The sequence below is a fragment of the Helianthus annuus genome, chromosome 13 (genome assembly GCF_002127325.2).
Source record: "Helianthus annuus cultivar XRQ/B chromosome 13, HanXRQr2.0-SUNRISE, whole genome shotgun sequence".
Classification (NCBI taxonomy): Eukaryota; Viridiplantae; Streptophyta; class Magnoliopsida; order Asterales; family Asteraceae; genus Helianthus; species Helianthus annuus.
Window position 1 is genome coordinate 147,709,892 of NC_035445.2, and position 11,829 is coordinate 147,721,720.

The 11,829-nt window shown below is 35.6% G+C and overlaps 1 long non-coding RNA gene across 4 annotated transcripts; it reads left to right on the top strand.

Moving 5' to 3' along the window:
• The first annotated feature begins 562 nt into the window (after positions 1-562).
• Positions 563-5,003, top strand: LOC110899668. Of its 4 annotated transcripts, XR_004876270.1 has the most exons (5): positions 563-784; positions 2,054-2,269; positions 2,347-3,052; positions 3,153-3,214; positions 3,304-5,003. It is a non-coding gene; the product is annotated as an uncharacterized LOC110899668 (long non-coding RNA). The 4 variants fall into 4 exon arrangements; XR_004876271.1 differs by adding an exon at positions 1,843-1,928 and having other exon boundaries at positions 569-784; positions 2,347-5,003; XR_002570419.2 differs by having other exon boundaries at positions 574-784; positions 2,347-2,562; positions 2,861-5,003.
• Positions 5,004-11,829: the final 6,826 nt, after the last annotated feature.

Below are 11,829 nucleotides of genomic sequence, written 5' to 3' on the forward strand. Positions count from 1 at the left end.
TAAACGCCAATAAAAACATTTGGTCTTATTGTTAAATTATGAAAATATTAATGACTCGTAGTGAATATTATACAAAACGCCCAAAAAATTGACCACAAAACGCTATAACGCCAAAAAATTATCTATGTGACACAAAGACAACTAATTCAACGCCAAAAAGTTTAATAAATACAATTAACGCAAAAAAACTTAGACGCCAGAAAATGTTATAGTGCGTTAGGAAAATAAAAGAAGATGGAAAAGACAAAAAAACCTCTCGGACCCTAATCATGTCCCGCGCCACTTGTTGGGCCAGGATGCGTTCTCACCGTTCTCACACTTTTGGGCGTTTTCTCCTCCTGATCCATATATATATATGTATATATATATATATATATATATATATATATATATATATATATATATATATATATATATATACACACACCACCACTACAAAAACGTTAGTTGCCACCAAATTTTGTTACCAAAAAAAATAGGTAGCAAATAAGTAAAAGTTTTACACGGGATGCCTTCAAATTTGCTACCTTATTTTACTGGTGGCAAATATACTCTACTTAATTTACCCGAAAATCACATTCACCTCCAAATATACGCTATGCCTATTTACACGTTCACACAGTCACCTCCTAAAAAACCCAAAATCTAACGATTCAAGCGTCGTTCAACCCTAAATCACAACACCGTCGTACACAATACGACTTCAATTCCATCAATAAACCTTCCAAATAAATAAACATCGGTGACTAGGGTTTCGATTTTGTCCTTGATTGCGACGAAGAAGGTATGTTATCTATACAATTTCTTCTTGTTTTTGTTGAATCGAAGGCGTTCACTTACTATTGGTGTTCGTATTCTATAGTTTCTCTCTCTAAAAATCCATCGCATTCTCTCCATGTTCTTCTGCTTCAATCATTACAGAGCTTTGCAGGCCAATGAATTCGAGCTTTATACTCATTAAATCCACTTTTAATTCATCATAATCGTAATAATTCCACTACTTGGTAACAATTTCACTAGATTATCATGATATTGTTGTTTTATTGTGGTTTGATTGGTTGATTAGGGTTAGATTTGTGCTTTTCTTGTTCTGATTGATTGTTGAGCTAATGGCGTTAGTTGATTAGGTTTAGATTTGTGATGTTTTGATTCTAATTGATGATTAGGTTTAGATTTGTGATTTTTTATTCTAATTGATCATTGAGCTACTGGCATTAGTTAATCAGGTTTAGATTTGTGTTTTTCTTTGTTCTGATTGATTGTTGAGCTACTCGCATTAGTTGATTAGGTTTAGATTTGTGATTTTTGATTCTGATTGATCGTTGAGCTACTGACATTAGTTAATCAGGTTTAGACTTGTGGTTTTTTTTTCTGTGATTGATTGTTGAAGCTACTGGAATTAGTTGATTAGACTTGAGTGTGTGATTTTGAAGTATAATTGATCGTCAAGTTACCGCGTTTCTATATCATGAAGGTTAGATGATCTGTAGACCCGAGTGTATTGCATTTTTGTGCTCGATATCTATTTTAGAATGCCGGCATGTTTACTTATTGAATAAAGACGTTGTGAAGTCTGATTCCAGGGTATAGTATTGATGTAGAGTACTTTCGCCTATTTTAGAATGCCGGCTGTTTTATATTCCCCCCGTTATTATAGCTGTACAAGTACATGTACATCTCTTAGTGGTTACTGTAAGATTATATTATGTTTAGGATTTTAAATTTAGAACATTCCAAGTCACTTTATGCTTTCAAATGTGGCAAAAACTCACGATGTGGATGTATAGACTATAGAGTTCTAAAACATGTAAATTTGTCGTTGAGGCGTATCTTGAAGTGCAGAAAGTGTCTGAAATACCTTTGGGTTCAAATTTCTTGCAATTACCACCAATGTTATCACTGATGCTTGGACAATTTTCTTTAATGAGGTGAACAAAACATGTACTACTTAGCTTTATATGCAAACAATTGATTGAACCGTACTTAGCTTTATACGCATACAATTGCTAATTTTACCAAATTCTGAAGTATGTTGTTTTGTAAAATAAAACAGTTGCTTATTTTACCAATTCTGAAGAACACATTGAGGTATCCATGCTTGAGGTTGCAATTTGGTGGAGTTCCTAAAGGGGCTGGATATCGAGTACCATATGTCCGAAATCATTCTTGGCGGAATGGTGTTGGTAGGAATAATGGGCCCTACACTAGGTCGACCCCTCGTTTTCCATCTCCCACGCTTACTGCTCAAAGATTCATAAGGGAGCAACAGGTAAACCCACCCTTAAGTTACTAATTTACACATCTAAATTTCACAAAACATAACCGCCATCTTTCTGAAAAATGAAGAGTATCTTGCTTCATTGCAAGCTGACAGAGAAAAAGATTTGCTAGAGCAGGCAGCTAGAGAAGCTGCTATGGAAGAAGAAAAGACAAAATTGGAACAAGAAAATTGGATAACTCTATACTAGACACATTTTGTTTTATTTTCTTCTGTATGATTTATCGATGTTGTTATATCTTTTCGTGACACCAGAGTGGGCATAAAAGCCGTTTATCTCCTAGGTATGGAACTCCATCAATTGGTTTATGTTCATTCTCTAAATTCGTCGGTTTATAGGTATTAATTTTCATTTCAATTGTTGGAGATTTTGGAATTATGCCAAAGCAGTGTAGCATATCAACTGCCAAATCCTTGGACAATGGGTATTCTCGTTTTACTAGTTGAAGTTTATTCAATGCCAAATCTCAAAGCAAATCTCACGTTTGAAATAGAAGTGTGAAAACTTGAAAGAGTAATAGAATTGCAATGGTAATGGTATCTACTATATATATGTATGCTTATGTTGGCTTGACTTTTCAGGTATTGTTCAAGAATCTAAATGTAGATATAAAGGAAGTCAAGCCAACTACTCTTATTAAAGATAAGTCTAGGATGACCGAAGGAAACCCTGATTTTTCTCAACCAAAGATTGTTGAAGAAGTTAAATATACAGTGAGAAGTGCGGCAAATCAAGTTGTATTTCCGGCTGACGTTGCATGTCCATCTTATCAGGTTGATCTTTCACAAATAGTATACCAGGCTTGTTAACTTAAGACTTTTTTTTACATTTTTAATCTATTTTACTTTACAAGTATGGTCATTGCATTTGCAGCCGATCGTACCAGCCTGAAATATTCCTGATTTCCAATCGGTTCTAAAGACGCATGTCCTTGGGTTCGACCTTCTCCATCCTCAGTTCAAATAGAAAGCTATAATAAATTTTTGTATGACTTAATGATAGGTCTTATTATTTTCTTTTGCAGTTTGCTTCCGATGGCTATGAATAAGGCTATTGAAGAACTAGTTTCTACCGTTGTAGAGAGGAGTGTTTCTATAGCATCTCAAACAACAATTGATCTTGTGTTAAAGGTGTTATTTATGTTTAGTTAGTTCCTTATATGGTAAAGAATTCACATTTTTATAAATATTTATTGCACGATTTTTACACAAATTGACAGGAGTATATTAACGACCCGGATGAGATCTATATCGACAATGTAAAAAGTTTGATGGTTGCTTCCCTAGCTGGAAGTCTGTCTTCTGTCACCTGCAAGGTTTCGTGTTAAATGTTTAATTATATAATGTATGGTTATATAATTCTAAAGTTATAAAATAGTTTTATTACTATGATCCCCCTTTGTTGGAGGAACCACTGCGTGTTTTCACGGCATCTTCAAGAAATTCACTTGGAACATTCAAACCCTTTGTGGAGTTTCTTAGATGCCATGAAAACACGCAGTGGTTCCTACAACAAAGGGGGATCACAGTCAATAAAACTATCTTATAACTTTAGAATTATATAACCAAACATTATATAATTAAACATTTAACACGAAACCTTGCAGGTGACAGAAGACAGATTTCCAGCTAGGGAAGCAACCATCAAACTTGATACATTGTCGATATAGATCTCATATGGGTCGTTAATATACTCCCGTCAATTTCTATAAAAAAAACTTCAATAAATATTTATAAAAATGTGAAGTCTTTACCATATAAGGAACTAACTAAACATAAATAACACCTTTAACACAAGCTCAATTGCTGTTTGAGATGCTATAGAAACACTCCTCTCTACAATGGTAGAAACTAGTTCTTCAATAGCCTTATTCATAGACATCGGAAGCAACCTGCAAGAGAAAATAATAAGAACTATCATTAAGTTATTCAAAAATTAATTATAGCTTTCTATTTGAACTGAGAATGGAAAAGGTTGAACCCAAGGACATGAGTCTTTAGAACCGATTGGAAATCAGGAATATTTGAGGCTGGTACGGTCGGCTGCAAATGCAATGACCATACTTGTAAAGTAAAATAGCATAAAAAATGTAAAAAAAATCTTAAGTTAACAAGCCTGGTATACTATTTGTGAAAGATCAACCAGATAAGATGGACCTGCAACGTCAGCCGGTAATACAACTTGATTTACCGCACTTCTCACTGTAGATTTAACTTCTTCAACAATCTTTGGTTGAGAAAACTCAGGGTTTCCTTCGGACATCCTAGACTTGTCTTTAAGAAGAGTTGTTAGCTTGACTTCCTTTATATCTACATTTAGATTGTTGAACAGTACCTGAAAATTCAAGCCAACATAAGCATACATATATATAGTAGATACCATTACCATTGCAATTACTATTACTCTTTCAAGTTTTCACACTTCTATTTCAAACGTGAGATTTGCTTTGAGATTTGGCATTGAATAAACTTCAACTAGTAAAACGAGAATAGGCATTGTCCAAGGATTTGGCAGTTGATACGCTACACAGCTTTGGCATAATTCCAAAATCTACAATAATTGAAATGAAAATTAATATCTATAAACCGACGAATTTAGAGAATGATCATAAACCAATTGATGGAGGTCCATACCTTGGAGATAAACGGCTTTTATGCCCACAGAAACTCTTTTTTTTTCTCTGTCAGCTTGCAATGAAGCAAGATATTCTTCATTCTACAGAAAGATGGCGGTTATGTTTTGTAAAATGTAGATGTGTAAATTAGTAACTTTAGGGTGGGTTTACCTGTTGCCCCATTATCAATCTTTGAGCAGTAAGTGTGGAAGATGGAGAACGAGGGATCGACCTAATGTAGGGCCCATTATTCCTACCAACACCATTCCGCTTATAACGATTCAGACATATGGTACATGATATCCAACCCTTTCAGGAACTCCACCAAAAATTGTAGCCTCAAGCATGACTGCCTCATCGTGTTCTTCAGACTTGGTAAAATTAGCAACTGTTTTATTTTTCAAAACCACATACTTTAGAATTTGGTAAAATTAGCAACTGTTTTGGATATAAAGCTAAGTACAGTTCACTCAACGGTTTGCATATAAAGCTATGTAATACATGTTTTGTTCACCTCATTAAAGAAAATTGTCCAAGCATTAGTGATAACATTGGTGGTAATTGCAAGAAATTTGAACCCAAAGGTATTTCAGACACTTTCTGCACTTCAAGATACGCCTCAACGACAAATTTACACGTTTTAGAACTCTATAGTCTATACATCCGCATCGTGAGTTTTGGCCACATTTGAAAGCATAAAGTGACTTGGAATGTGCTAAATTTAAAATCCTAAACACAATATGATCTTAGAGTAACCACTAAGAGATGTACATGTACATGTACAACTATAATAACTAGGGGAAACAAAATACAACCGACATTCTAAAATAGGCAAAAGTACTCTACATCAATACTATACCCTGGAATCAGACTTCACAATGTCTAAATTTAATAAGTAAACATGTTGGCAGTCTAAAATAGATTCCGAACACAAAAATGCAATACACTCGGGTCTACAGATCATCTAACCTTCATGATACAAAAACGCGGTAACTCGACGTCAATTATACTTCAAAATTACACACTCAAGTCTAATCAACTAGTTCCAGTAGCTTCAACAATCAATCACAACAAAAAAACCACAAATCTTAACCTGATTAACTAATGCCAATAGCTCAATGATCAATTAGAATCCAAAATCACAAATCTAAACCTAATCAACTAATGCTAGTAGCTTAACAATTAATCAGAACAAAAAAAACACAAATCTAAACCTGATTAACTAATGCCAGTAGCTCAATGATCAATTAGAATAAAAAAATCATAAATCTAAACCTAATCAACTAACGCCAGTAGCTCAACAATCAATTAGACTTCAAAATCACACACTCAACTCTAACTAACTAATGCCAGTAGCTCAACAATTAATCAGAACAAGAAAAGCACAAATCTAACCCTAATCAACCAATCAAACCACAACAAAACAACAATATCATGATAATCCAGTGGAATTACAAACCAGTGGAATTATTACGATTATGATGAACTAACGGTGGATTTAATGAGTATAAAACTCGAATTCATTAGCCGCCATAGCTCTGTAATGATTGAAGCAGAAGAACATGGAGAGAATGCGAAGGATTTTCAGAGAGAGAAACTGTCACACCCCAACAAATGGCGGAAACATCGGGGCATGGCACTGAGCGAAACAGATTGTCCATGAGTATCCATAACAACTATTAATTACCAGATACGTAAACATCACGTCCCATACCATACCATAACATATCCAAATAAAACAGTTATTACAAATAATTGTCTCAAAAACAAACACTGTTCTGACAACTCAGATTTAGCGTGACATAACGAGACCCCTATCTTGATTCACCAAAGCATAGCATCCTAAGCATTCAAACACCTTTCACATGCGTTAAAATAGAGGTCAATACACATAGTGTAAAGGTGAGCATACAAGTTTAATAGTATAATAGTATTCGAAATCGTTTACGCATAACCAGCATGTAACATGTAGCAAAGTGAAGGCTAGTAGGTTATCGACAATGAAATATGCACAGACGTGACTACGAGTTGTAGAATGCGCAACACATATCCCCACTGGGACACGTGAGGTAAAGCCCTTAACAACCCCTGTCCACTGCAGGTGGTGAGTCCAAACTATAGTACTATCATTGCTAAGGTGTCAGGCAACAATCACTGTGTAAACATAACATACAAGCATTCATCAAATAACACGTAGCATGCAATAAAGGTCAGCGTATAAATAGTGTTTGCGTTGTGTGTCAATTGTGATTTGAATAAGTAACGTATGTAACACCCAAAAGTACGTAAAGGAAAAACGGTTTGAGTTGTCACACCCCCAAAATCCACCTGCGGAGTATCATCGCTTGGGAGCGTGACTGACCAGGATCAAGCCACCAATCATATAGAACAATGTATATAGTAAAAGTAATTGTATTCAAACCAAACCAATCCATATGAAAGGTGTTCCAAAAAAACATAAGTATGTTATCACTGTTTAGCGGAAGCGTATAAATAAAACCCAACATAATAAAGTATGAAATGTCATAAAGTTTTTAACGAAACAATCACGATCCAAGCCCACAACGACCAGCTCCTCCCTGTGCAAGTTCCATGTATCTAACGACCTGCAAGGCATGTAACAGAGGATCAACAACTAGTTGAGCGAGTTCACAGAAAATAAATGCGTAATAGTATGTTCGTTTGTAACATGTGGCTCTACTGGGCCGATAGTACGTTCTATTGGTGGGGGCTTCCCATGTTGTATATCCACTAGACTATTCGTAACCATAAGTGTTCTTCATAACTCGAGAACAGTAATACGTACAAGCTTTACGTAGGTTTTACGTAAGTATCCTTCACAAACCGAGGATAGGGGTACGCGGGGGTTTACGTAGGTTTTACGTAAGTGCCTGACACAACCGAGGCAGTAGTAAGTATAAGTTCACGTAGGTTTTACGTGAGTGTCCTTCGCAACCTGAGGACAGTGATGAGTACAAGTATACGTAGGTTTTACGTATGTGTCCTGCACAACCGAGGACGATGGTAGGTAGTCTAGTAACAGTGTAAGTACGAATCCATTCAATCTCATTCCTTCAATCCCATTCCCATGCCCTGGGAATCCCATGCCTTAGTAAGAGTGTGAACTCACCTTGGTTTGCTCGGTACGTTATTGCTTCTAGGGTTAATTAATGTTTAAATCCGTTACACACGACCTAAGTACATTGCACATGATTTGACGTAAGTGTTTGCTTTCAATTAGGGTTTGCAAGTCATTGATGTCTAAATAATTGTGATTCGTGTGATGGTTGTGTACAGAATGACATCACATAGAATGTTCATACATACAGTAACGTGCAGTTTTACGCAGTGATATACAGTATCGTGTCACACAGTAACATGCAGTGACATGCATACAGTGGCATATGATGATATACTCAGTAACACACTTAACATGCAGGGTTAACCACTTAACAGCTTAACATACAACAAAAACTCAGACCTCCATAAGCATAAACTCGGACCAAAGGGACTCCCCTTCACAAATTCGGACCAAGGGGGGTTTTCCTTGCTTAAAAACTCAGACAGGGGGTGGGGGCCTTCACAAGGTCGGACAAGGGGGGGTGGGGCTTGAAACTTGGACCAAGGGTCCTCTTAACATGAAAGTCGGACTCCATGTGATAGATACAAAACTCGGACAAGTTAACAACATTAATAAACTCGGACAACCCTCCCTCTAATAAAAGTCGGACTAAGGCAAAACCCTAGCTAAAAAGTCGGACCACATCTCCTTCCAAAAAGTCGGATTACATGCACCCTTTAATAACATCGGATCTCACATGATAACAAAGATCGGACATATGCATTCCCCACAAACTCGGACCTCCTTAACATTCTAAAAGGTCGGACCTCCCCTCTTAACATACAAAATTCGGACATTATAAAGGTAGAAGGTCAGACAACATGCATCATAGACAAAAGTCGGACCCCTTGCTTCACATTCATAAAGTTCAGACAAGGTGCATCTCCCAAAACTCGGATAACATACAATCTTAAATACTCGGACTTTATGTTTTCATATAAAAACTTCGGACCATGTAATGTTTAATCAAAACTCAGACATTTCAATCATGCGTGAATTCCAGGGATCATTGCACAGAATCAATAGAACAGAACAGTTACGTTTGTAGAGAGTACGATCAAAACCCTAATTTCATATATACAGAAATCCAATTAACCATCAATCATTCTACAATTCTTGTATCTTAATCATCAGGCAATCGATTATACGACTAATCAACATCATTATCACAATAATCAGAATCCAATCAATAATCACAGAATATCATACGAAGAACTAGGGTTTAGTATAAATCAATCAACCAACGATTAACAATAAACAATGCTTAAGCAATTACCTTAGATTGATTCTAGACAAAGAGAGGAAATCAAGAGTGATGAAGAGCTTGTGCCAATGATGAAGGTGATGATTGCCAGAGAGGATCAAAGAGTATGAAAGTACGTGCTTTGTTTCTTTGGTGATGATTAGTGAAAGGGATTAGGGTTAAGAATGATTAGAGTTTCACTATTAGCACTTAACACCCTTGAGTATTATCTATTATAGTTTCATCACCACATTCAAGTATTTGTCAAGTCTTTCACAAGTAACACATAACCATGCACAATTACAATACACTTTATTGTATCAAAACGTATACAATTACAAAGCAAACCAATTGTGCAAATAAACAACTAAACAAACAATGAATGTGCAATAAATGCGAAATTGGAATCTTGGAAACTCGAGTTGTCACTTGAGTATACACAAATATTGTGTTTAGTAAATAAAGAGTCTCTTGGATTGAAGGGAGCACTGAGAAGTTAGCCTGAACAGTTAACGATAGCATAAGTGAAGTGTGAAGAACCAAATGACGAATAGTAATTCAATCGGATGGCAATTTTAGAAGAAAAAGAACTCGAACCCACCATGCTTCTATTTTGAATCGGTTATTCCGGTTCGCCTAATTGGTTTTTTACTCATTCTAATTGCTATTATGATGCACAAGGGTGGGGGAGTCTCATTTTTATCTCTTATCCCAAGCATTATTTTTTCCATTCCAAACCTAACCTAGTGAAATGTCATCTTTCTCATCTCTGACCATCCCTCAAACCTTTTTTTTACAAATAATGCATTTAAATTATGATTATGAATTATGATTATGTTATGAATGAATGAATATAAATATATTAAAAACATAACGTAATGAATAGTATTTTATTATTATAATAATAGTAATAGTAATATGTAGTTTTTTAAATATTTTTATTATTTTACTATTATAACAATAACTATTTTCTTACTTTTAAAATTAATATTTTTTGTATTACTGGTTGGGACAAGCTTGGTGTCAACCGGTATCGAAAATACCGGTACGATCCTGTTCGGTATCTGTACATGAAGGCTAAAACCGACACCAGCCTGGTACAGAAAACGTCAAAAGTTGGTACCGGATTGATATTGGAAATCTTTTAGTTTGGTATATTTGGTACTACTACGCGGTACCATTTGCTCATCCCTGATCACGGTCACGTACGAACAACGGTATCGTACAACTTTTTTTGTTGATTTTCTTCAACTTTTTATGATTTCTTTTTTTTTTCAATGGTAGGGATGAGCTCGGCGTCAACCGATACTGATACTGAATCGGTACGGGTACCGAAAATACCGGTTACGGTACCAGTATATGAAGATAAAAAACAACCAAGAACGCCAAAATTCGGTACCGAATTGGTACTTAAGATCTTTTGGTTCGGGAAATTCGATGCCGGTACCCAGTCCCATTTGCTCATCTCTGACCAAAAATTTCATACGAACAACATCGTTATCATACAACCATTTTGGTTGATTTTCTTTCGGTTATCTTTTAGTGTTTAATTCTACATTTTCTTTTTATTCTTGTCAGTGGTTCCGTTCGCAACGCGCTCGTAGTGATTTCAAAACACATGTAAACACATACTAAGTAAAAAAAAAAAGGTTCACCGCAACGCGGCAAATTTGCTTAAACCTAGTTGCATGAAATAATTAAAAAACAAGCTTTCATAAATAAAAATCTTACAAGGCTAAAAATATATTTTGTTAATAAAGCATTCGAATGATCTTAGCTATTCCACATACTGCCATATGGGCAAACGCGGTGCCGATTATCAAACGGTATTGGTCATGAGTCGTGTTCAAAAGAACGGCTTCACTCATATAAATTATGTTGAATGTTGATGTCACTTTTATGAATGATTCTGTTTGTGTTGCTTCAACTAGTAATGTTAACGACATAGCTTCAACTAGTAATAGTAACAACTTGACTGATTCGGAATTATGGCATGCTAGATTAGGAGATGTACATTATAAACGGATTAAGGAAATGTCTAAAATGAGCTTACTAAAAACTCTTTCAGGCAACATGTTCATAGGAAAAGTAAAATGTTAGATTTGATACATAGCGATCTATGTGACTTTCATGCTACACCTTCTCTAGGTAATAAAAAATATGTAGTAACGTTCATAGACGATGCAACTAGATTTTGCTATGCGTATTTGTTTGTTACACCCCGATTTCCACGTGTCTCACCGGTGGGCCCGGTGGGGGATTATCGTGACGTAGTTGGCAACATTATAGTCAATCCACACAATATATGAATGCACAGCGGAAGCATAAAGATAAATATAATTCAACCATTGATTGTAATATCAAATGTATCACAAATAGTCGAATGGTATCCACAGGGGATCAAAATAATAATAATAAAAATATTGTTCAACAGACAAGGCATCAAAAGCTTGCGAGACTCTTTAGACGCTAAGGAGTTATTGCCAGCCGATTTCGTTTAGTACCTGCAGTTAATCTTTTTGGAAAAATACGTCAGTTTACGCTGGTAAATACATTCAACCGACACTTTTGT